Source organism: Scyliorhinus torazame, chromosome 18, assembly GCF_047496885.1.
Source record: "Scyliorhinus torazame isolate Kashiwa2021f chromosome 18, sScyTor2.1, whole genome shotgun sequence".
In the NCBI taxonomy this organism is placed as follows: domain Eukaryota; kingdom Metazoa; phylum Chordata; class Chondrichthyes; order Carcharhiniformes; family Scyliorhinidae; genus Scyliorhinus; species Scyliorhinus torazame.
The window spans coordinates 77,211,354-77,237,893 of record NC_092724.1 but is presented as its reverse complement, the minus strand read 5'-3'; the positions used below and the strand labels follow the sequence as shown (position 1 = coordinate 77,237,893).

Sequence of the window (26,540 nt, the reverse complement as noted above, 5' to 3'; positions counted from 1 at the left end):
GTCCCCGGGACCTGATGGGATTTATCCTAGGATTCTCTGGGAGGCCAGGGAAGAGATTGCTTGACCTTTGGCTTTGATTTTTATGTCATCATTGGCTACAGGAATAGTGCCAGAAGACTGGAGGACAGCAAATGTGGTTCCTTTGTTCAAAAAGGGGAGCAGAGACAACCCCGGCAACTATAGACCGGTGAGCCTCACGTCTGTAGTGAGTAAAGTCTTGGAGGGGATTATAAGAGACAAGATTTATAATCATCTAGATAGGAATAATATGATCAGGGATAGTCAGCATGGCTTTGTGAAGGGTAGGTCATGCCTCACAAACCTTATTGAGTTCTTTGAGAAGGTGACTGAACAGGTAGATGAGGGTAGAGCAGTTGATGTGGTGTATATGGATTTCAGCAAAGCGTTTGATAAGGTTCCCCACGGTAGGCTATTGCAGAAAATACGGAGGCTGGGGATTGAGGGTGATTTAGAGATGTGGATCAGAAATTGGCTAGCTGAAAGAAGACAGAGGGTGGTGGTTGATGGGAAATGTTCAGAATGGAGTACAGTCACAAGTGGAGTACCACAAGGATCTGTTCTGGGGCCGTTGCTGTTTGTCATTTTTATCAATGACCTAGAGGAAGGCGCAGAAGGGTGGGTGAGTAAATTTGCAGACGATACTAAAGTCGGTGGTGTTGTCGATAGTGTGGAAGGATGTGGCAGGTTACAGAGGGATATAGATAAGCTGCAGAGCTGGGCTGAGAGGTGGCAAATGGAGTTTAATGTAGAGAAGTGTGAGGTGATTTACTTTGGAAGGAATAACAGGAATGCGGAATATTTGGCTAATGGTAAAGTTCTTGAAAGTAGAGGGATCTAGGTGTCCATGTACATAGATCCCTGAAAGTTGCCACCCAGGTTGATAGGGTTGTGAAGAAGGCCTATGGAGTGTTGGCCTTTATTGGTAGAGGGATTGAGTTCCGGAGTCGGGAGGTCATGTTGCAGCTGTACAGAACTCTGGTACGGCCGCATTTGGAGTATTGCGTACAGTTCTGGTCACCGCATTATAGGAAGGACGTGGAGGCTTTGGAGCGGGTGCAGAGGAGATTTACCAGGATGTTGCCTGGTATGGAGGAAAAATCTTATGAGGAAAGGCTGATGGACTTGAGGTTGTTTTCGTTGGAGAGAAGAAGGTTAAGAGGAGACTTAATAGAGGCATACAAAATGATCACGGGGTTGGATAGGGTGTACTGTGAGAGCCTTCTCCCGCGGATGGAAATGGCTGGCACGAGGGGACATAACTTTAAACTGAGGGGTAATAGATATCGGACAGAGGTCAGAGGTAGGTTCTTTACGCAAAGAGTAGTGAGGCAGTGGAATGCCCTACCTGCTACAGTAGTGAACTCGCCAACATTGAGGGCATTTAAAAGTTTATTGGATAAACATATGGATGATAATGGCATAGTGTAGGTTAGATGGCTTTTGTTTCGGTGCAACATCGTGGGCCAAAGGGCCTGTACTGCGCTGTATTGTTCTATGTTCTATGTTCTACACAATCCAGAAAAATCCCAGGATATTCGTCCTTCAACACTTGAGTTGACTGATTTTACAATGGCTTATCAACCACAGTCGGCATCACTCCCACCTGCGATCCAGCTATATCATTACATCGAACATAAAACATGAAAATACAGCAAAGAACAGGCCCTTCGGCCCACGATGTTGTGCCGAACCTTTGTCCTAGATTAACAAAGAACAAGAACAAAGAAATGTACAGCACAGGAACAGGCCCTTCGGTCCTCCAAGCCCGTGCCGACCATGCTGCCCGACTAAACTACAATCTTCTACACTTCCTGGGTCCGTATCATAGAACATAGAACATAGAACATACAGTGCAGAAGGAGGCCATTCGGCCCATCGAGTCTGCACCGACCCACATTAATCCCTCACTTTCACCCTATCCCCGCAACCCAATAACCCCTCCCAACCCTTATGGACACTACGGGCAATTTTTAGCATGGCCAATCCACCTAACCTGCACGTCTTTGGACTGTGGGAGGAAACCGGAGCACCCGGAGGAAACCCACGCAGACACGGGGAGAACGTGCAGACTCCGCACAGACAGTGACCCAGCGGGGAATAGAACCTGGGACCCTGGCGCTGTGAAGCCACAGTGCTATCCACTTGTGCTACCGTGCTATCCTTCTATTCCCATCCTATTCATATATTTGTCAAGATGCCTCTTAAATGTCCCTATCGTCCCTGCTTCCACTACCTCCTCCGGTAGCGAGTTCCAGGCACCCACTACCCTCTGCGTAAAAAACTTGCCTCGTACATCTACTCTAAACCTTGCCCCTCTCACCTTAAACCTATGCCCCCTAGTAATTGACCCCTCTACACAGGGGAAAAGCCTCTGACTATCCACTCTGTCTATGCCCCTCATAATTTTGTATACCTCTATCAGGTCTCCCCTCAACCTCCTTCGTTCCAGTGAGAACAAACCGAGTTTATTCAATCGCTCCTCATAGCTAATGCCCTCCATACCAGGCAACATTCTGGTAAATCTCTTCTGCACCCTCTGTAAAGCCTCCACATCCTTCTGGTAGTGTGGCGACCAGAATTGAACACTATACTCCAAGTGTGGCCTAACTAAGGTTCTATACAGCTGCAACATGACTTGCCAATTCTTATACTCAATGCCCCGGCCAATGAAGGCAAGCATGCCGTATGCCTTCTTGACTACCTTCTCCACCTGTGTTGCCCCTTTCAATGACCTGTGGACCTGTACTCCTAGATCTCTTTGACTTTCAATACTCTTGAGGGTTCTACCATTCACTGTATATTCCCTACCTGCATTAGACCTTCCAAAATGCATTCCCTCACATTTGTCCGGATTAAACTTCATCTGCCATCTCTCCGCCCAAGTCTCCAGACAATCTAAATTCTGCTGTATCCGCCGACAGTCCTCATCGCTATCCGCAATTCCACCAACCTTTGTGTCGTCTGCAAACTTACTAATCAGACCAGTTACATTTTCCTCCAAATCATTTATATATACTACAAAGAGCAAAGGTCCCAGCACTGATCCCTGTGGAACACCACTGGTCACAGCCCTCCAATTAGTAAAGCATCCCTCCATTGCTACTCTCGGCCTTCTATGGCCTAGCCAGTTCTGTATCCACCTTGCCAGCTCACCCCTGATCCCGTGTGACTTCACCTTTTGTACTAGTCTACCATGAGGGACCTTGTCAAAGATGAAGTCCATGTAGACAACATCTACTGCCCTACCTGCATCAATCATCTTAGTGACCTCCTCGAAAAACTCTATCAAGTTAGTGAGACACGACCTCCCCTTCACAAAACCGTGCTGCCTCTCACTAATACGTCCATTTGCTTCCAAATGGGAGTAGATCCTGTCTCGAAGAATTCTCTCCAGTAATTTCCCTACCACTGAAGTAAGGCTCACCGGCCTGTAGTTCCCGGGATTATCCTTGCTACCCTTCTTAAACAGAGGAACAACATTGGCTATTCTCCAGTCCTCCGGGACATCCCCTGAAGACAGCGAGGATCCAAAGATTTCTGTCAAGGCCTCAGCAATTTCCTCTCCAGCCTCCTTCAGTATTCTGGGGTAGATCCTATCAGGCCCTGGGGACTTATCTACCTTAATATTTTTTAAGACACCCAACACCTCGTCTTTTTGGATCACAATGTGACCCAGGCTATCTACACCCCCTTCTCCAGACTCAACATCTACCAATTCCTTCTCTTTGGTGAATACTGATGCAAAGTATTTATTTAGTACCTCGCCCATTTCCTCTGGCTCCACACATAGATTCCCTTGCCTATCCTTCAGTGGGCCAACCCTTTCCTTGGCTACCCTCTTGCTTTTTATGTACGTGTAAAAAGCCTTGGGATTTTCCTTAACCCTATTTGCCAATGACTTTTCGTGACCCCTTCTAGCCCTCCTGACTCCTTGTTTAAGTTCCTTCCTACTTTCCTTATATTCCACGCAGGCTTCGCCTGTTCCCAGCCTTTTAGCCCTGACAAATGCGTCCTTTTTCTTTTTGACGAGGCCTACAATATCACTCGTCATCCAAGGTTCCCGAAAATTGCCGTATTTATCTTTGTTCCTCACGGGAACATGCCGGTCCTGTATTCCTTTCAACTGCCACTTGAAAGCCTCCCACATGTCAGATGTTGATTTGCCTTCAAACATCCGCCCCCAATCTATGTTCTTCAGTTCCCGCCTAATATTGTTATAATTAGCCTTCCCCCAATTTAGCACATTGATCCTCGGACCACTCTTATCCTTGTCCACCAGTACTTTAAAACTTACTGAATTGTGGTCACTGTTACCGAAATGCTCCCCTACTGAAACATCTACCACCTGGCCGGGCTCATTCCCCAATACCAGGTCCAGTACCGCCCCTTCCCTAGTTGGACTGTCTACATATTGTTTTAAGAAGCCCTCCTGGATGCTCCTTACAAACTCCGCCCCGTCTAAGCCCCTGGCACTAAGTGAGTCCCAGTCAATATTGGGGAAGTTGAAAAATCCCATCACCACAACCCTGTTGTTTTTACTCTTTTCCAAAATCTGTCTACCTATCTGCTCCTCTATCTCCCGCTGGCTGTTGGGAGGCCTGTAGTATACCCCCAACATTGTGACTGCACCCTTCTTATTCCTGATCTCTACCCATATAGCCTCACTGCCCTCTGAGGTGTCTCTCGCAGTACAGCTGTGATATTCTCCCGAACAAGTAGCGCAACTCCGCCTCCCCTTTTACATCCCCCTCTATCCCGCCTGAAACATCTAAAACCTGGAACGTTTAGCTGCCAATCCTGCCCTTCCCTCAACCAGGTCTCTGTAATGGCAACAACATCATAGTTCCAAGTACTAATCCAAGCTCTAAGTTCATCTGCCTTACCCGTAATGCTCCTTGCATTAAAACATATGCACTTCAGGCCACCAGACCCGCTGTGTTCAGCAACTTCTCCCCGTCTGCTCTGCCTCAGAGCCACACTGTCCCTATTCCCTAGTTCTCCCTCAATGCTCTCACCTTCTGACCTATTGCTCCCGTGCCCACCCCCCTGTCATACTAGTTTAAACCCTCCCGTGTGACACTAGCAAACCTCGCGGCCAGGATATTTATGCCTCTCCGGTTTAGATGCAACCCGCCCTTCTTATACAGGTCACACCTGCCCTGGAAGAGCTCCCAGTGGTCCAGATAATGGAAACCCTCCCTCCTACACCAGCTGTTTAGCCACGTGTTTAGCTGCTCTATCTTCCTATTTCTAGCCTCACTGGCACGTGGCACAGGGAGTAATCCCGAGATTACAACCCTCGAGGTCCTGTCTTTTAACTTTCTGCCTAGCTCCCTGAACTCCTGCTGCAGGACCTCATGCCCCTTCCTGCCTATGTCGTTAGTACCAATATGTACAACGACCTCTGCCTGTTTGCCCTCCCCCTTCAGGATGCCCTCTACCCGTTCGGAGACATCCTGGACCCTGGCACCAGGGAGGCAACATACCATCCTGGAGTCTCTTTCACGTCCACAGAAGCGCCTATCTGTGCCCCTGACTATAGAGTCCCCTATTACTATTGCTCTTCTGCGCTTTGACCCTCCCTTCTGAACATCAGAGCCAGCCGTGGTGCCACTGCTCTGGCTGCTGCTGTTTTCCCCTGATAGGCTATCCCCCCCGATAGTATCCAAAGGGGTATATCTGTTTGAGAGGGGGACAAACACAGGGGATTCCTGCACTGACTGCCTGCCCTTTCTGCTGGCCACCCATTTCTCTGCCTGCACCTTGGGTGTGACCACATTTACATAACTGCGATCTATGACGCTTTCCGCCACCTGCATGCTCCTAAGTGCATCCAATTGCTGCTCCAACCGAACCATGCGGTCTGTGAGGAGCTCCAGTTGGGTGCACTTTCTGCAGATGAAGCCATCCGGGACGCTGGAAGCCTCCCGGACCTGCCACATCTCACAGTCAGAGCACAGCACCCCTCTAACTGACATTGCATCAATTAATTAAAATTAAAATTAAAATTTGTCTTTTTTTTATAAAATATTTTAATAAAAATGTCAAAGTTACTGTCAACTATCTGTTTCCTAGCACTAGATTTCTAATAGAAATGCGATAGCTAACTATAATACTCTCCGATCTCTGGCTTAGATATCCCTCTAAATTATAATTAAGTTATTATGTTTAATTAGTTACCAAATACTCAATTTTTTTTTAAAATTTAGGGTAGAATCCCAACCAGCCACTCTGGCCACAGCTTTTCTGTGATATCACTTCAGTTTCCCCCCGACACACACAATTTGAAAGAAGGTATAAAAGTAAAAATAAGTAAAAATCACTTACTTACCTTCTTACCTTCTGAGTGTCTTAGATGTTCTCAGGTTCTCTCTCTGACAGAGACTGCTCCTCCACCTCCGAACCTTGACCTGCACAATGCTAATAATATAATAATAATATAATATGGCACTTACCTTACACCAATGGGTCTTATTATTAGGTTAGAGGAGGAGGGCGGGTGGGAAACACTACACGTGCTGTACATTTCTTTGTTCTTTGTTCTTTGTGTAGTGTCTCGGGTTTCCTCTCCACCAGAATTTATTGGTTGGGGGTGGGGGGGGACTTCCCAGAGGTCCGCAGGCCGAACTTCCGGTTCCCGCTTTATATAAAAACAAATAAAACAGAAAAGAAGAACAGACACGGGACCAGGTAAGGCTTGTTAAAGTAAGTACTCACCTCCCAGAGGGCCCCTGCGCACCGCTGCCGCCGAAATCCAAAGGGCTGCTCCTGTAAAGGTAAGTGGTTTTAAAGTCGCTACTCACCTCCCAGAGGGCCCCTGCGCACCGCTGCCGCCGAAATCCAATGGCTGCTCCTGTAAAGGCAAGGCTTTTTAAAGTAAGTACTCACCTCCCAGAAGGCCCCTGCGCACCGTGCAAGAGGCCATTCGGCCCATCGATTCTGCACCGGCTCTTGGAAAGAGCACCCTACCCAAGGTCAACACCTCCACCCTATCCCAGTAACCCCACCCAACACTAAGGGCAATTTTGGACATTAACAGCAATTTAGCATGGCCAATCCACCTAACCTGCACATCTTTGGACTGTGGGAGGAAACCGGAGCACCCGGAGGAAACCCACGCACACACGGGGAGGATGTGCAGACTCCGCACAGACAGTGACCCAAGCCGGAATTGAACCTGGGACCCTGGAGCTGTGAAGCAATTGTGCTATCCACAATCTACCGTGCTGCTCTTAAGAACAAATTAATCTACACTATAGCGTTCTACCGTAATCCATGTATCTATCCAATAGCTGCTGGAAGGTCCCTAATGTTTCCGACTCAACTACTTTCACAGGCAGTGTATTCCATGCCCCCACTACTCTCTGGGTAAAGAACCTACCTCTGACATCCCCCCTATATCTTCCACCATTCACCTTAAATTTATGTCTCCTTGTCATGGTTTGTTCCACCCGGAGAAAAAGTCTCTGACTGTCTACTCTATCTATTCCCCTGATCATCTTATAAACCTCTATCAAGTCGCCCCTCATCCTTCTCCGTTCTAATGAGAAAAGGCCTAGCACACTCAACCTTTCCTCGTAAGACCTACTCTCCATTCCAGGCAACATCCTGGTAAATCTCCTTTGCACCTTTTCCAAAGCTTCCACATCCTTCCTAAAATGAGGTGACCAGAACTGTACACAGTACTCCAAATGTGGCCTTACCAAAGCTTTGTACAGCTGCATCATCACCTCACGGCTCTTAAATTCAATCCCTCTGTTAATGAACGCGAGCACACCACAGGCCTTCTTCACAGCTCTACCCACTTGAGTGGCAACTCTTTTTTGAACATGGACACGACATTCGCCACTCTCCAATCCACTGATACCACCCCTGTTGACAGTGAGGACAAAAAGATAATTGCCAACGGCTCTGCAATTTCATCTCTTGCATCCCATAGAATCCTTGGATATATCTCGTCAGGCCCGGGGGACTTGTCTATCCTCAGGTTTTTCAAAATGCCCAACACATCTTCCTTCCTAAAAAGTATTTCCTCGAGCTTACCAGTCTGTTTCACACTGTCCTCTCCAACAATATGGCCCCTCTCATTTGTAAATACAGAAGAAAAGTACTCATTCAAGACCTCTCCTATCTCTTCCGACTCAGTATACAATCTCCCGCTACTGTCCTTGATCGGACCTACCCTTGTTCTAGTCATTCTCATATTTCTCACATATGTGTAAAAGGCCTTGGGGTTTTCCTTGATCCTACCCGCCAAAGATTGTTCATGCCCTCTCTTAGCTCTCCTAATCCCTTTCTTCAGTTCCCTCCTGGCTATCTTGTATCCCTCCAGCACCCAGTCTGAACCTTGTTTCCTCAGCCTTACACAAGTCTCCTTCTTCCTCTTAACAAGTCATTCAACCTCTCTTGTCAACCATGGTTCCCTCACTCGACCATCTCTTCCCTGCCTGACAGGGACATACATATCAGGGACACGTAGTACCTGTTTCTTGAACAAGTTCCACATTTCACTTGTGTCCTTCCCTGACAGCCTATGTTCCCAACTTATGCACTTCAATTCTTGTCTGACAACATCGTATTTACCCCAATTGTAAACCTTGCCCTGTTGCACGCACATATCTAACTAACTAACAAATCTAACTAACAAATCTATCACTTGCCCTGAGTCATTACCAAGTACCAAATCCAATATTGCCCCTCCTCTGGTCGGACAATCTACATACTGTGTTAGAAAAGCTTCCTGGACACACTGCACAAACACCACCCCATCCAAACTATTTGATCTAAAGAGTTTCCACTCAATGTTTGGGAAGTTGAAGTCACCCATGACTACTACCCTGTGACTTCTGCACCTTTCCAAAATCTGTTTCCCAATCTGTTCCTCCACATCTCTGCTACTATTGGGGGGCCTATAGAAAACTCCTAACAAGGTGACTTCTCCTTTCCTATTTCTGACTTCAACCCAGACTACCTCAGTCGGCAGATACTCCTCGAACTGCCTTTCTGCAGCAGTTATACTATCTTTAATTAACAATGCCACCCCCCCCCCCCCCCCCACACACCTCTTTTACCACGCTCCCTAAACTTATTGAAACATCTATAACCAGGGACCTCCAACAACCATTTCTGCCCCTCTTCTATCCAAGTTTCCGTGATGGCCACCACATTGTGGTCCCAAGTACCGATCCATGCCTTAAGTTTACCCACCTTATTCCTGATGCTTCTTGCGTTGTAGTATACACACTTCAACCCATCTCCGTGCCTGCAAGTACTCTCCTTTGTCAGTGTTCCCTTCCCCAATGCCTCACTACATATTTTGGCGTCCTGAATATCGGCTACCTGAGTTGCTGGACTCCAAATCCGGTTCCCATTCCCCTACCAAATTAATTTAAACCCTCCCGAAGAGTACCTCCCTCCCAGGTTTTTGGTGCCCCTCTGGTTCAGATGCAAACCGTCCTGCTTGTTCAGGTCCCACCTTCCCCAGAATGCGCTCCAATTATCCAAATACCTGAAGCCCTCCCTCCTACACCATTCCTGCAGCCACTTGTTCAACTGCACTCTCTCCCTATTCCTAGCCTCGCTATCACGTGGCACCAGAGATGACAACTCTGTCTGTCCTGGCTTTTAACTTCCAGCCTAACTCCCTAAACTCATTTATTACCTCCACACCCCTTTTCCTACCTATGTCGTTGGTACCAATGTGCATCACGACTTCTGGCTGCTCCCCCTCCCCCTTAAGGATCCTGAAGACACGATCCGAGACATCCCTGGCCCTGGCACCCGGGAGGCAACATACCTTCCGGAGTCTCGCTCGCGACCACAGAATCTCCTATCTATTCCCCATACCATTGAATCTCCTACTACTATTGCTTTTCTATTCTCTCCCCTTCCCTTCTGAGCCGCAGAGCCAGACTCAGTGCCAGAGAGCTGGCCGCTAGGGCCTTCCCCCGGTAGGTCATCCCCCCAACAGCATCCAAAACGGTATACTAGTTTTGAAGGGGAACGGCCACGAGGGATCCCTGCACTGTCTGCCTGTTTGTTTTCTTTCCCCTGACTGTAACCCAGCTACTCTTGTCCTGTACCTTGGGTGTGGTTACCTCCCTGTAACTCTTCTCTATCACCCCCTCTGCCTCCCGGATGATCCGAAGTCCATCCAGCTCCAGTTCCCTAACACGGTCTTTGAGGAGCTGGAGTTGGATGCACTTCCCGCAGGTATAGTCAGCGGGGACACCGGTGGTATCCCTCACCAACCACATCCTACAGGAGGAGCATGCAACTGGCCTAGCCTCCATCCCCTCTTACCTTACAGAATATAGCTGCCCTGTGGACCAACTAAACTTCCGCCCTCCGACTCTGCTCCCAGTCAGCTGCACTCTCTGTAAACTCCTGGCTCCTTTCTCGCTCTTTGTGGAAATGTAGGAAACTAAATGAAGGGAGCACCTTACTTCCTCCTCACCTAACTCCCTCAGTCACCAAACTCTCACTATAGCACTCAAATGCACCAAATTCAGCACTCTGTGCAAACTCAAGATACTCAAGTTTACCCAAGATGAACTGTATTCCTGGACAAGATAGTTTATCTATTACTCCTACTACAACTTCACCACTCTTCACTGGACTTTCCAACCTTACCCTATATAATGGAACGCTACTCCTCTCACCCTGAATTCCACATATCACCACCTTTTCTGGCAACATTCTTCCCAAACTACATAATTCCTCATCTCTTACCATTAAAGATTGACTAGCCCCTGTATCTCTTAAAATTGTGACTTCTTTACATGCTCCTCCTGATACACATGAGTAAACATTACCCACACAAGTAAATTCTTTAAATCCATCTGGCACCTTCTTATCAATCACCTCTTGATCAGGCTGTACAATCTTTTGCACCTCCTTCGCTTCACTTGGGCTTTCCTGAACCACTTTCACAAACCCCACTGTCTCCTTAACCACTTTCACAAACCCCACTGTCTTATCCTGTTTTACCACATCAACCTTCCCAGTGCTTTTCTTCAACCACCAACACTGTGACTTTCCATGGCCTAGTTTATTACAGTGAAAACATCTGAAACTTTTCATTTATTTTCCACCCTCCTGGATTTCTTTTTTAACCTGAGGTACATTCTCCTTCTTATCTCCCATCAGATCAACTTTACCTTTACCACTTGAGTATTTCTCATGTCCCCAGTTTCTATCCCTCACCGGCTGAAACTGATGTCGGAAACCAATCTTTGATTTATGAACAAATTCATAATCATCTGCCATTTCCACTGCTAATCACGCAGTTTTAACCCTCTGTTCTTCCACATGAGTTCTCACTACATCAGGAATTGAATTTTTAAACTCCTCCAAAAGTATAATTTCTCTGAGAGCTTCATACGTTTGGTCTATTTTCAAAGCCCTTATCCACCTATCAAAATTCCTCTGTTTGAGCCTTTCAAACTCCATGTATGTTTGACCAAATTCTTTCCTTAAATTTCTAAACTTTTGTCTGTAAGCTTCAGGTACTAGCTCATATGCACTTAAGGTGGCTTTCTTCACCTCCTCATACGTTTCAGATACCTCCTCCGGTAGTGATGCAAACACTTCACTAGCTCTACCTACCAGCTTTGTTTGAATCAGTAACACCCACATGTCCTGTGGCCATTTCATTTGTTGAGCTACCTTCTCAAATGAAATGAAAAAGGCTTCCACTTCCTTCTCGTCAAATCTTGGCAATGCTTGGACATATTTAAATAGATTCTCACCAAGTCTTTGACTATGACGCTCTTTCTCAATATCCTCATCACTATCATCCAACTGTACGTTTCCCTTTATGTCTGCCAATTTTAACTGATTGTCATGTTTCATGACCATTTTCTGTAAGTTCAAACTCCCTCTCTTTATCTTTTTCCCTGATCTGTATCTCCCTTTCTTTTTATTTTTGTTCTGCTAGGGCTATTCGTTCATTTCTCCTTTCTTTTCTCTCCTTTTCTTTTTCCTCTTTCTCTCTTTCTCTTTCTTTTCCTCTCTCTCTGTTTCTCTTTCTTTTTCCTCTCTCTGTTTCTCTTTCTTTTTCCTCTCTCTCTCTCTCTCTTTCTTTTTCCTCTCTCTCACTCATGTATTCCAGCTGCTTTAATTCTTTCTCATGTTCCATTTGTTTAATTTGCAACTGAATTTTTGCCTTTTCCAATGAGTCAATCTCTATCTCAGGCAACTTTAAATGCCATAATTACCTCCTCTTTTCGCATTTTGTCAGGTAATGTTAACTGCAATGTTCTTACCAAATCTAACAGTCTGCTTTTCGTTTCTGTCCATAAGGTACTACTTGTAACATTCTCCACCCCTAGAAACTTCTGAGCCTCTGAAAGAGCCATTGTTCACAACACTCTCCCGACTTAAACTAAAATACCACACCAGAAAGCAACAATCCTTCACTGTCTTTAAGTTCACAAAGGCCAATCCAATAGATAAACTTTTATCCCCCTCGAGCCACCAATTGTTTTCAGAACCGCAAAATGTATCATGGAGTTCAACCAACTCTCCCTTTAATGGATTTGTTGCTTTTCCTAGCACACGGCTTTTTCCCTCGGTGTGGGATTACAATTATGGACACGTGGGTTTTTTCCAACACAAAATACTGTTTATTCCATGAACTCAACTTAACATCTTAAACAAACATTGGATCTCTTAATACCCCTTACTTCAAAGATAACTCAGAAAATATTGCAACAGGAAATAATTCCTTAAAATGTTCCTTCAAACTTCCAAGGGACTTAACACATTTAAACAAAATCACATCAGGTTAAAGGCTTCACTATTATAAGTTTAAATCACCCAAATGATCCAGAGATAGTCTTTCATGGCAGAGATCCAGCTCACTGCAAAACACAGACACGCACCCAGCACTTTTCCTACAAACTGTAAAACTAAACTGCAAAATGGCTGCCCTGACCTCAGCTCCACCCACTCTCTGACATCACTGTTTTCTTAAAGGTACATTGCTTAAAAATCCATGTCTTAAAGGTACTCTCACATGACACCACACTTGGAGTTTAGTGTTCAATTCTGGTTGCCACACTACCAGAAGGATGTGGAGGCTTTAGAGAGGGTGCAGAAGAGATTTACCAGGATGTTGCCTGGTATGGAGGGCATTAGCTAAGAGGAGCAGTTGAATAAACTCGGTTTGTTCTCACTGGAACGACCGAGGTTGAGGGGCGACCTGATAGAGGTCTACAAAATTATGAGGGGCATAGACAGAGTGGATAGTCAGAGACTTTTCCCCAGGGTAGAGGGGTCAATTACTAGGGGGCATAGGTTTAAGGTGCAAGGGCAAGGTTTAGAGGAGATGTACGAGGCAATTTTTTTACACAGAGGGTAGTGGGTGCCTGGAACTAGCTGCCGGAGGAGGTGGTGGAAGCAGGGACGATAGTGACATTTAAGGGGCATCTTGACAAATACATGAATAGGATGGGAATAGAGGTATACGGACCCAGGTAAGTGTAGAAGATTTTAGTTTAGACGGGCAGCATGGTCGGCACAGGCTTGGAGGGCCGAAGGGCTTGTTCCTGTGCTGTACTTTTCTTTGTTCGTTGTTATATACGGAATCTTTGGCTTCAGAAATAGAGATATTAATTACAAAAGCAGGGAAATGTTGATGGACTTTCATAAAGTTCTAGTAAGAACAGAACTAGAGTCTTACACAGAGTTCTGGTCACCATACTTTAGGAATAATGTGACGGTCCTTGATTTGCTGCGGAGGAGATTTACCAGAATGGTTCCAGGGATGAAAGTTGGAGTTGTTCTCCTTGGAACAAAGGAGGTTGAGCACTGCTGCCTCACAGTGCCTGGGATCCGGGCTCAATTCCGGACTTGGGTAACTGTGTGGTGTTTGCACCTTCTCACTGTGTCCCTGTGGGTTTCTTCACACTGTCCAAAGATGTGCAGGTTAGATGGGGTTACGGGGTTACAGGGAATGGGGGAGGGAGTGGGCCTATGTAGGCTGCTCTTGGATTAGATAAGGTGGAGAAAGAAAAGCTGTTCCCATTAGCTGATGTTGCAAGGTCTTGGGGACAGATATTTAAGGTAGATGCAGAGAAGGGGGGTTGTGAGGGAAGGTTTTTTAACAGTGAGTAGTAATGACTATAATGATCATAATGAATGGCTGAGCAGGCTCCAAGGGCCAGATAGCCTCCTGCTACTATTTTCTTTGTTTCTCTGACTTGGAAACCCTGCCTATGAGAGTGGTGAAAGCAGTGACCATCAATGATTTCAAAAGGAAATTGGTTAGGCTCTTCAGGGTATTATGCATTTGGGAATACATTCCAGATGGTTCTGCATGACATGATGTGTAGTGACGTCAGCAGAATATTTGCGTGGACTTTGGGCAGATCACCATCTTGACTATATTGAACAATACCTTTAATAAACCTCTCAATCTGTTTTATGAGCAATTCCATTCCTTTTCTCTTTGTGGCAACAAAGAAATATAACAGAGTGAAATTAACTTTCAGGCCGGATATAGAGCAGGAAATGGGAGAGGCTTGCTTGCTCGACAGAAAAGGCATGGGCCAGATGGGCTGAATGGCCTCCTCCTGTGCTATAATGTGCTGGGTGTACTGAATGAATATAAGACACCTGATTACAATGTTTAAGAACGTTATTGAAAACCTTAGTCCATAGGTACCACCTGGCACCTTGACTGCATTGATCCCAGGGCCCCAATAACAGGTTTGATTCTGCTCCTCCTGGACTCGCGTGTCTCCGGGTGACCGTTCCACTGGAATTGTCAAACAGCTCCTGATCAATTAGGCAGTGACTGCTGCAACAGGATGACTCTGAAATTTGAGTGACCTTGAGGGTTCTTTTCTAGGATGGGTCCCAGGAGCTGGCTGTAATTGTAAATCACACCGAGATACGGATTGTGGCCAATTTGCTGCAGGTCTCATTGAACACGCTTCACAGTGTCATCGTACAACGAGTTACAGTGAGTATAAGACAACACAAGGCAAATCAATCATAACTATCGGCAGGAGGGACTCTGAGCAAGTACTGGATCCATATTTCTTTGTATAAATATGTGTCTCTATACCTGTGTCTATGTGTGTGTGTGTTTATGGGCTCCTATCAATGTGCACATGTGACTGTGAACTATATTTATATGGACATATTTTCCTGCATTTTGTATTCATACACGGGATGTGCATGTCGCTGGCTAGGTTAGTATTTATTTCCCACCCCTAATTGCCCTTGAGAAGATGGTGGTGAGCTGCTCTTTTGAACTACTGCAGTCCCTGTGGTGTAGGTACACCCACTATGCTGTTAAGGAGGGAGTTCCAAGATTTTGACCCAGCAACAGTGAAGAAACGGCGATATATTTCCAAATCAGGATGGTGAGTGACTTGGAGGGGAACCTCCAGGTGGTGGGGTTCCCAGATATCTGCTGCCCTTGTCCTTCTAGATAGGAGTGGTCGTGGATCTTCACAAATCTTCTCTACTTCTCTCTCTTTCTTTATGAGGAGCCTGAGAGCCTACCTCTGGAGAAGGCACACCTCATCGCACTCAGCAAACTAGCCCTCAATCCTTCCTGACTCAGGCCAGCACGCACATCACGGAGTTTCCCCAGGTGTCAATCACCCTGGGAAAGACAGATGGACAAACCCGGGACCCAGTGGAACCAGTCAAGAATACTGGGACATGACATTTTACCCCGAGACCTCTCGAGTCCATTTCCTGCATTGTGCACACTCAGCACGAGGAAAACCTATTCTGAGGGGCAAATATGGGGGAGTGACAGGAATTAGAGGCAATTAAAGGGGAGTAACAGGAGGGGCATGAAACACAGAAAGTTAGCTACAGGTGCAGCAGGTAATCAGGAAGTCTAATGGAATGTTGGCCCTTATTTCAAGGGGTTGGAGTATAAGACTAGGGAACTCTTCCTGCAATTGTACAATGCGTTGGTGAGATCACATTTGGAATACTGTGAACAGTTTCGGTCCCCTTGTTTAAGGAAAGATTCTGGGTGTGATTTAACAGCCTCATCGTGCCTGACTTGGTGTTGCGACGAGGCCGTTGAATGATGTGAGAGACGTCTCGCAAGATTTGTGGCGCTCAGGACACCTCATGAGATTGAACCTCACATCACAAGGTGGCACGATCTGGATCTTGCTCTCACTGGATTCCCCCGGTGCCCGGGATCTAACAGGCACACCTGGGAGACCTTGTCAGGCTATTTAACACTGGTTTTCACAAGCGTGGGCCAGGCATAACAGCACCAGGGGGTGTCTCCCAGATCATTGGAGACCCCTGGGAGGTCAGGGACAGGGCAGGATGGTACCCTGACACCCCGGCACCTGGGCACTGCTAGCCTGGCACTGCCACCAAGGCAGTGCCACCCTAGCACTATAAGGGTGCCCAGGTGGCACTGCCAGGCTGGCAAGGACACTGCCATGGTGCCAAGCTGGCAATGCCAAAATGCCCAGGTGCCAGGTTGCCCATATCAGGGGTTAGGCCCGGGGGTACCTTTCCCATGAGGTGGGGACCCTTGAAGAGGCAAGTTGGGTGAAGTGTGGGGATCCGGAGGCCGCAGTGGGTTGCTGAGGGGGTTTGAAAGATCGGTGCTGCTTTTAAAAATGACGCTCCAATCCACGAGGAGTCTTCCTGCACTAGTGAGCTGAGCTCGTCAGTTGTGGAAATGACTAAAGTGCGTTCCTCGCTGAGGCCAAAGTGTTGTTTAATAGCGGGGTCTTTCTTGGCGCTGCAGTTGCTGAGAAACACCCCACTAAAAGTGCCTGAAACCGGACACTGAAATTTGTTTGTTGAATCATGCCCTTTATTCCAATGGAGACGGTTCAGAAAAGATTCACTAGGATGATCCCTGGTATGGAGGAACTGTCTGATGAGCAAAGGTTAAACAGGTTGGGACTCAGCTCATTGGAATTTCGAAGAATGAGGTGATCTCATTGAAACAGATTGGATTCTTCAGGGGCTTGACAGGGTAAATGCTGAGAGGATGTTCCCCTGGTGGGAGAGTCTACGACCAGAGGGCATAGTCTCAGAATAAAGGGATGCCAATTTAAGACTGACATGAGGAGGAATCTCTTCTCTCAGAGGGTTGTGAGACTTTGGTAGATGGACAAACCCGTTCACTCCTTGCCACAGAGAGTTGTGGGGGCAGAGTCCTTGGGTGCGATATACCGGCCACATCCCGGCGGATGTGAATACGAGCAATAGTGGGAGAACCGGCCCATTTCCGTTGGCGAGATCCAGATCCTGCCATGGCGTGGCAAGAAACCAATATGGCACGGTGCATTGTTAAGTGCGAAATGAAGGTTGCTCACCTCCGAGGAGGTGAGTAGAGACATCTTCGAAATTGGGAAGTCAGACTGGGGACACCGGAGTTGCCCCAGTGCTCGGATGGGATGGGGGGGAGGAGACCCCGGTGGGGATGGACTCATTCGGAGGGGGGGGGGGGGGGCGTAGCGCACGTGTATCCACCATGCCGTGCCCCCCCGGATCGTGTATACCCATAACAGGGGCAGCCTGTCCGGCCCACCGAACAACCCGAGGATAGAGCCACACCGGTGGTAATTTGGTGATGGTCACTTTAACTCCCATTCACCACTGGCCGCACAGCTAAACTATATTGTTAATGGGGAATTGGCAGTTCTAGTAATGCGAGCACTTCACAGCTCTCAGTTATGTGATCCGTGAGCTCCTGCTTTCTTAGCTGAAAGACTGCCTAAGAGCTTCCTACTGTTCCTTGGCTGCTGCCTGAAGGACAGAGGGAGGAAGAAAGGTGCTGTCTGAAAGAGGGAGAGGGATGCCTTGATCCTCTGCTGCTTGCCTGCCTCCCTTCCCACCTTGTTTGCTTGGAGGAGGGGGAGGGGAGAGAGGAGGATGCCTGACGATTGTTGTTGCCACTTGGACACTGCGTCTTCTTGCTGCTTCCTCTTTACTTCTGTGACTTGGAGTGAGAAAGGATGGGAAGGGTGGCGGCTGAGTGAATTGCAGGCTGCTGTGAAGCTTGCTAGTGCTTGTATCTGTACTGCTGCAATGTTTCATGTCTGGAAGCCATGAATTGCTGTTACTGCCTGTAGCGCACAAAGACTCCCGAGAGACGAATAAAGGTGAAGTCGATGAGGCTTTATTAAGCGTGACTCGTTCCCCGCAGTTCAGCAACAGACTGGCCTGCGGGGGAGAATTCCTGGTTCTTATACTCCGCCTTCAGGGCGGAGCTAGAGATCAACAGCCAACCAGGACCCGGGATCTGTCAGCCAATGACATCACGGCTTCACAGTCCCACATGACCCCTAATGCATACTACCACATTCACCCCTTGTTAAAAATGAACCCGGCGGGGTGGTGCTTCGCATGGTGGTAGGGGTTTACAAGGCTGGTCCTGGGAGGAAAAAAACTTTTGCATGTCATTACAGTGCCCTACACTGGGCTATGTACAGGATTTTCTTGTTTTGAACTATTTACAGTATTCGTAAGAGGGAAAAGGAAAAAAAAAACATTCTCGTTAAAGTCCACAACATTCTAGTGTTACACCGATGCCACGAGTCGGGCGGGCGGTCTGGTCGTCCTTGTCGATCGCCTCAGCCCCGGTGGTGGTGGTGCTTGTTCCAGTGTTGTCGCCTCCGGGAGCTTTACGGTTTCTGCTTCAGCTTCACTTCTGGTCGGAGCTGGGAGGAGGACCGATCCTCCCGGGAAGGGGGCTGTCGCGGGGTGCGCCGGTGGCAGGGAGGGGGTGATTGGTGTCGAGGGTGTGTGTGTGTTGCCGGCGGGCGCCAGATCTCGCAGGGAGACCGTGTCCTGTCGGCCGTCGGGGTACTCCACGTAGGCGTACTGCGGGTTCGCGTGGAGGAGGTGAACCCTCTCGACCAAGGGGTCCGATTTGTGCGCCCGCACATGTTTCCGGAGCAAGATGGGTCCTGGGGCCGCCAGCCAGGTCGGCAGCGACGTTCCAGAGGAGGACTTCCTGGGGAAGACAAGGAGGCGCTCATGGGGCGTTTGGTTAGTGGTGGTACACAGTAGCGACCGGATGGAGTGGAGGGCGTCCGGGAGGACCTCCTGCCACCATGAAACTGGGAGATCCCTGGACCGTAGGGCCAGTAGGACGGTCTTCCAGACCGTGCCGTTCTCCCTCTCTACTTGCCCGTTCCCCCGGGGGTTGTAGCTGGTCGTCCTGCTCGAGGCTATACCCTTGCTGAGCAGGAACTGGCGCAGCTCATCACTCATGAAGGAGGACCCCCTGTTGCTATGGACGTATGCGGGGCAACCGAACAGTGTGAATATGGTGCTAAGGGCTTTAATGACTGTGGCCGCTGTCATGTCAGGGCAGGGGATGGTGAAGGGGAAACGGGAGTACTCGTCCACCACGTTCAGGAAGTATGTGTTGCGGTCGGTGGAGGGGAGGGGCCCTTTGAAATCCAGACTGAGGCGTTCAAAGGGACGGGAAGCCTTGATCAGGTGCGCACTATCCGGCCTGAAAAAATGCAGTTTGCACTCTGCGCAGATGTGGCAGTTCCTTGTGACTGTACGGACCTCCTCCACGGAGTAGGGGAGGTTGCGGGACTTTATAAAATGGTAGAACCGAGTGACCCCCGGGTGGCAGAGGTCCTCGTGGAGGGTTTGGAGACGGTTAATTTGTGCGTTGGCACATGTGCCGCAGGATAGGGCATCGGACGGCTCGTTCAGCTTTCCGGGACGGTACAAGATCTCATAGTTGAAGGTGGAGAGCTCGATCCTCCACCTTAAGATCTTGTCATTTTTAATTTTGCCCCGCTGTGCATTATCGACCATGAAAGCTACCGACCGTTGGTCAGTGAGGAGAGTGAATCTCCTGCCGGCCAGGTAATGCCTCCAATGTCGCACAGCTTCCACTATGGCTTGGGCTTCCTTTTCCACTGAGGAGTGGCGGATTTCTGAGGCGTGGAGGGTTCGGGAGAAAAAGGCCAACGGTCTGCCCGCTTGGTTAAGGGTGGCCGCTAGAGCTACATCGGAGGCATCGCTCTCGACCTGGAAGGGGAGGGACTTGTCGATGGCGCGCATCGTGGCCTTTGCGATATCCGCTTTGATGCGGCTGAAGGCCTGGCAAGCCTCTGTCGACAGAGGGAAGGTCGTGGTCTGTATTAGGGGGCGGGCCTTGTCTGCGTACTGGGGGACCCACTGGGCGTAATATGAAAAGAACCCCAGGCAGCGTTTTAGGGCTTTTGAGCAGTGAGGGAGGGGAAATTCCATGAGGGGGCGCATACGTTCGGGGTCGGGGCCTATTATCCCATTGCGCACTACATATCCCAAGATGGCTAGCCGGTTTGTGCTAAAAACGCACTTGTCCTCGTTGTATGTGAGGTTCAAGGCTTTAGCGGTCTGGAGGAATTTTTGGAGATTGGCGTCGTGGTCCTGCTGATCGTGGCCGCAGATGGTTACGTTGTCGAGATACGGGAACGTGGCCTGCAACCCGTGTTGATCAACCATTCGGTCCATCTCCCGTTGGAAGACCGAGACCCCGTTTGTGACGCCAAATGGGACCCTTAGGAAGTGGTATAATCGCCCGTCTGCCTCGAAGGCTGTGTACTTGCGGTCACTTGGGCGGATGGGGAGCTGATGGTAGGTGGACTTGAGGTCCACGGTGGAGAAGACCTTATATTGGGCAATCCGATTGACCATGTCGGATATGCGGGGGAGAGGGTACGCATCTAGCTGTGTGTACCTGTTGATGGTCTGGCTATAGTCTATGACCATCCTTTGCTTCTCCCCTGTCTTTACTACTACCACCTGTGCTGTCCAGGGACTATTGCTGGCCTGGATTATGCCTTCCTTCAGTAGCCGCTGGACTTCGGACCGAATAAATGTCCGGTCCTGGGCGCTGTACCGTCTGCTCCTAGTGGCGACGGGTTTGCAATCCGGGGTGAGGTTTGCAAACATGGATGGGGGCTCAACCTTGAGGGTTGCGAGGCCGCAGATAGTGAGTGGGGGTATTGGGCCGCCGAATTGGAAAGTTAGGCTCTGCAGATTGCACTGGAAGCCTAATCCCAGTAATGTGGGCGCGCAGAGTTGGGGAAGGACGTAGAGCCTGTAGTTTTTAACCTCCGTCCCTTGCACCGTTAGGGTCACTATGCAGAAGCCTTTGATCTGTACGGAGTGGGATCCTGCAGCTAGGGAAATCTTTTGTGCACTGGGACGGATGGGCAAAAAACAGCGTCTTACCGTGTCGGGGTGGATGAAGCTTTCTGTGCTCCTGGAGTCGACCAGGCATGGTGTCTCGTGTCCGTTGATCAGCACCGTTGTTGTCGTCGTCTGGAGCGTCCGGGGCCGTGCTTGGTCCAGCGTCATTGAGGCCAGACGTGGTCGTAGTGCTTCAGCGTCTTCCTCGAACCCCGTGGAGCCGTCGATGCTGGGGTCCATTGTTGCCGTCCAAGATGGCGGCGGGGGTGAACAAAATGGCCGCCCCATGCATCGCACATGGCTGGGGGTCACAAGATGGCGGAAGGGGTGGACAAAATGGCCGCCCCCACGCGTCACGCAGGGCTGGGAGGTCCCAAGATGGCGGCGCCCCTCCTCCCCTCGTGGTGGCCGGGACCCAAAATGGCGGCGCCCGCGGGTCGCACATGGGGCGCTGGGGGGGTTGGGGAGCGTTTGGAACGCGCAGGACTCCTTCTTTTCCGGGGACAGTGGCGACCCCCCGGGACCGGCACACAGCCGCAAAATGGCCCTTTTTCCCGCAGCTCTTGCAAATCGCTGCGCGGGCCGGGCAGCGCTGCCGGGGATGTTTCGCCTGGCCGCAGAAATAGCAGCGTCTGAACCGCGCAAGCCTGTGGGGGGGGGGGGGGGGGGTTTGTCGCGACGGGGGTCCACGGAGCCCAAGGGGCTGCCGCGCGGTCGGGGCCGTATGCGCGGGCGTTTCGCGCGGCCACATCTAGTGAGGCTGCAAGGGCCCGTGCCTCTGAGAGTCCTAGCGACTCTTTTTCTAACAGTCTTTGGCGGATTTGGGGAGAGTTCATACCAGTCACAAACGCATCGCGAATTAACATGTCCGTGTGTTCCATCGCGTTTACCGGCGGGCAGCTGCAGGCCCGTCCCAAAATTAGCAGCGCGGCGTAGAATTCGTCTAGCGATTCTCCGGGACTTTGCCATCTCGTTGCGAGTTGGTAGCGTGCGTAGATCTGGTTCACTGGGCGAACATAGATGCTCTTTAGTGCTGCGAACGCCGTCTGGAAATCCTCTGCGTCTTCTATGAGAGGGTAAATTTCCGGGCTTACCCTCGAGTGCAGGACCTGTAGTTTCTCGTCTTCTGTGACCCGGCCGGGGGCCGTTCGGAGGTAGGCTTCGAAACAAGTCTGCCAGTGTTTAAAAACTGCTGCTGAGTTCACTGCATGGGGGCTGATCCTCAGGCATTCCGGGACGATCCGGAGCTCCATAGTCCTTTAAGCACGCTTAATAAATTGTAGCGCACAAAGACTCCCGAGAGACGAATAGAGGTGAAGTCGATGAGGCTTTATTAAGCGTGACTCGTTCCCCGCAGTTCAGCAACAGACTGGAGCCGCGGGGAGAATTCCTGGTTCTTATACTCCGCCTTCAGGGCGGAGCTAGAGATCAACAGCCAACCAGGACCCGGGATCTGTCAGCCAATGACATCACGGCTTCACAGTCCCACATGACCCCTAATGCATACTACCACACTGCCTTTCTCTGTGGCCTGGGGCAAGGAGAGGGAGGAAGTCAGTTGCCTTGCTGCCAGTGTTTTGGGAGGAAGGATGGAGGCCCGATTGAACAGCACAGCTTGCTGGAGATCTGAAGGACAGCTTAGCCATTTGCCGGTGCTGATTGTTCAATGTTTCATGTTTGCAAACTGTTCCTGCCTCTACTGCTTCTGTGGCCTGGACCAAGGACTGGGAGGAGCAGGTGACCAGATGCCAGGATTGCAATAGGAAATGAAATGAAAATCGCTTATTGTCACAAGTAGGCTTCAATGAAGCTACTGTCACCACATTCCGGCGCCTGTTCGGAGAGGCTGGTACGGGAATCGAACCGTGCTGCTGGTCTGCCTTCAAAGCCAGCGATTTAGCTGTGTGCTAAACCAGCCCCTTGTCCAATAGGAGGACATCATGAAGGTCATGAAGACGCACCTTTTGAAGGATGTTGCAAATTGTATGTTGTTGTTTAATGTTAGGAAGTTATATGCTTGCGATTGTATTGTTGCTGTTTCTTGTTTAATGCCCGGAGCTTGTTTGCTGCAGCCCCTTTTCTGAGGCCTGGAGCAAGGTAAGATGACCTACTGTCAGTGTTTGGGAGGAGGGGGGGTGCTCTCACTCTCCCACCCGCTCTCTGACTGCAGCTTTAGGGACGGAGAGGTTTTATATTGTCGGTTGTTTGTTGGTGGATGTCTGAAGGCCGTGTGTTAGCCACAGCCCTTTTTGTCGGCAGCAAGCAGCCATCCAGCGGCAGGGAAAGGATCCAGCCTCCTTCGCAACTCCGGATCTCCGGCAACCTCGGCGCCAACTGGAAAGTCTTCAAACAAAAGTTCCTCCTGTACACCGAGGCCTCCGACCTCGAGGCAGCATCGGCTGCCAGAAAGATTGCGCTGTTCCTGTTGACTGCGGGTGATCACGCCATCCACATCTAAAACTCGCTTACGTTTGCCGATGGCGAAGACAAGACAACGTTCAAGACAGTTCTGCTGAAATTCGACAGCCACTGCGACATTGAGGTGAATGAGAGCTTTGAACGGTACATCTCCCAACAGAGGCTTCAGGGTAAGGATGAACCTTTTTAGTCCTTTTTTTTTGTTGAAAATATATTTATTCAAATTTTTCAACAAATTTTCAACAACCCCCCCAACAAGAAAAAGAAACAAAAACACAACAAGAAGAAATTATACATTGGATTTCCCCCAAATACAATAACCCCCCATATAACAGCAGAAGACACAAATAGGGAAACCCCCCACCTTAACCCAAACCCCCATAAGAAACACCCCCTCCCCCCCTCCCCACCCCCCCAGGCTGCTGACCTCCTCCTAACGCTCCGCAAGATAGTCTAGGAATGGTTGCCACCGCCTGAAAAACCCTTGCACAGACCCTCGCAACGCAAACTTTATCCTCTCCAGTTTGATGAACAAAGAACAAAGAAATGTACAGCCCGGAAACAGGCTCTTCGGCCCTCCTAGCCCGTGCCGACCATGCTGCCCGACTAAACTACAATCTTCTACACTTCCTGGGTCCGTATCCCTCTATTCCCATCCTATTCATGTATTTGTCAAGATGCCCCTTAAATGTCACTATCGTCCCTGCTTCCACCACCTCCTCCGGTAACGAGTTCCAGGCACCCACTACCCTCTGCGTACAAAACTTGCCTCGTACATTACTCTAAACCTTGCCCCTCTCACCTTAAATCTATGCCCCCTAGTAATTGACTCCTCTACCCCGGGGAAAAGCCTCTGACTATCCACTCTGTCTATGCCCCTCATAATTTTGTAGACCTCTATCAGGTCGCCCTTCAACCTCCTTCGTTCCAGTGAGAACAAACCGAGTTTATTCAACCGCTCCTCATAGCTAATTCCCTCCATACCAGGCAACATTCTGGTAAATCTCTTCTGCACCCTCTCTAAAGCCTCCACATCCTTCTGGTAGTGTGGCGACCAGACAACCCTGCCATGTCATTGATCCAAGCTTCCACACTAGGGGGCTTTGCATCTTTCCACAGTGACAAAATCCTCCGCCGGGCTATCGGGCCGCAAAGGCCAGAATACCGGCCTCTTTCGCCTCCTGTATTCCCGGCTCGTCCGATACCCCAAATAACGCTAATCCCCAGCTCGGCTTCACCCGGGCGTTCACCACCTTGGACATAGTCCTCGCAAAACCCCTCCAAAACCCATCCAGCGCCAGGCACGACCAGAACATATGGATGTAATTTGCTGGGCTCCCCGAGCACTTCCCACATCTGTCCTCCACCCCAAAGAACCTACTCAACCTCGCCCCTGTCATATGCGCTCTGTGAGTAACTTTAAACTGTATTAGGCTGAGCTTGGTGCAAGAGGAGGAAGAATTAACCCTACTCAGGGCATCAGCCCACAGACCCTCATCTATCTCCTCCCCAAGATCCTCCTTCCACTTGCCCTTTAACTCCTCCACCGAGGCCTCCTCCTCTTTCTGGAGCTCCTGGTAAATCACCGAAACCTTGCCTTCTCCAACACATACACCTGAAATCACTCTGTCCTGAATCCTACGTGCTGGAAGCAGCGGCAATTCCCTCACCTGCCGCCTCACAAACGCCCTCACTTGCATGTACCTGAAAGCGTTTCCCGGGGGTAGCCCAAACTTCTCCTCCAGCGCCTCTATGCTCGCAAACGTTCCATCGATAAATAGGTCCCTCATTCTTCTAATCCCTGCCCGATGCCAGCTCCGAAACCCCCCCATCCATCCTTCCCGGGACGAACCGATGATTCTCCCGAATCGGGGACCAAACCGAGGCTCCCACCTTGCCCCTGTGTCGCCTCCATTGCCCCCAGATCTTCAGCGTCGCCGCCACCACCGGACTCGTGGTGTACCTTGTCGGCGAGAGCGGCAGCGGTGCTGTCACCAGTGCCCTCAGGCTCGTGCCCACACAGGACGCCATCCCAAGCCTCTTCCATGCCGCCCCCTCTCCCTCCATTACCCACTTACGGATCATCGCCACATTGGCTGCCCAATAATAGCCACATAAATTCGGCAGCGCCAGCTCCCCCCCGTCCCTGCTATGCTCCAGAAACACTCTCTTCACCCTCGGGTCTTATTCGCCCACACAAATCCCATGATGCTCCTGCTTTCCCGTTTGAAAAAGGTCTTGGGGATCAAAATGGAAAGGCACTGGAACACAAAGAGAAACCTCGGAAGGACCGTCATTTTGATCGACTGCACCCTACCCGTTAGTGAGAGTGGCAGTTTATCCCATCTTTTAAAATCCTCCTCCATCTGCTCCACCAACCGCGTCAAATTGAGCTTGTGTAGGGCCCCCCAACTCCTAGCTACTTGGATCCCCAGGTACCGAAAGCTCCTTTCCGCCCTCTTCAGCGGTAGCTCGTCTATCCCCCTTCTCTGGTCCCCTGAATGCACCACAAAGAGCTCACTCTTCCCTACGTTGAGTTTATACTCCGAAAAGTCCCCAAACTCCCTCAGGATCCGCATGACCTCCGCCATTCCCTACACTGGATCCGCAACATACAACAACAGGTCATTGGCATACAACGACACCCGGTGTTCCTCTCCCACCGCGCCCCCCCGCCCCCCCCCCCCCCCCCCCCCCCCGAACCAATCCCCTCCAATTCCTGGACTCCCTCAGTGCCATGGCCAGCAGCTCAATTGCCAGTGCAAACAACAAGGGGGATAAGGGACACCCCTGCTTCTTCTCCCTGTACAGCCAAAAGTACTCCGACCTCCGCCGGTTCGTATAGCAGCCTGACCCAACTGATGAACCCCTCCCCGAACCCAAACCTCCGCAACACTTCCCAAAGATACTCCCACTCCACCCGATCAAAGGCCTTCTCCGCGTCCATA

The 26,540-nt window shown here is 49.7% G+C and overlaps 1 long non-coding RNA gene across 1 annotated transcript in view; it reads left to right on the top strand.

The window, feature by feature from the left end:
- Positions 1–14,989, top strand: part of LOC140394825 (uncharacterized) — a 92,613-nt gene extending 77,624 nt beyond the window's left edge. Inside the window, exon 4 of the long non-coding RNA XR_011936019.1 lies at positions 14,876–14,989. This is a non-coding gene — a long non-coding RNA (uncharacterized lncRNA). The remainder of the gene's footprint in view (positions 1–14,875) is intronic.
- The last annotated feature ends 11,551 nt before the right edge of the window (positions 14,990–26,540 follow it).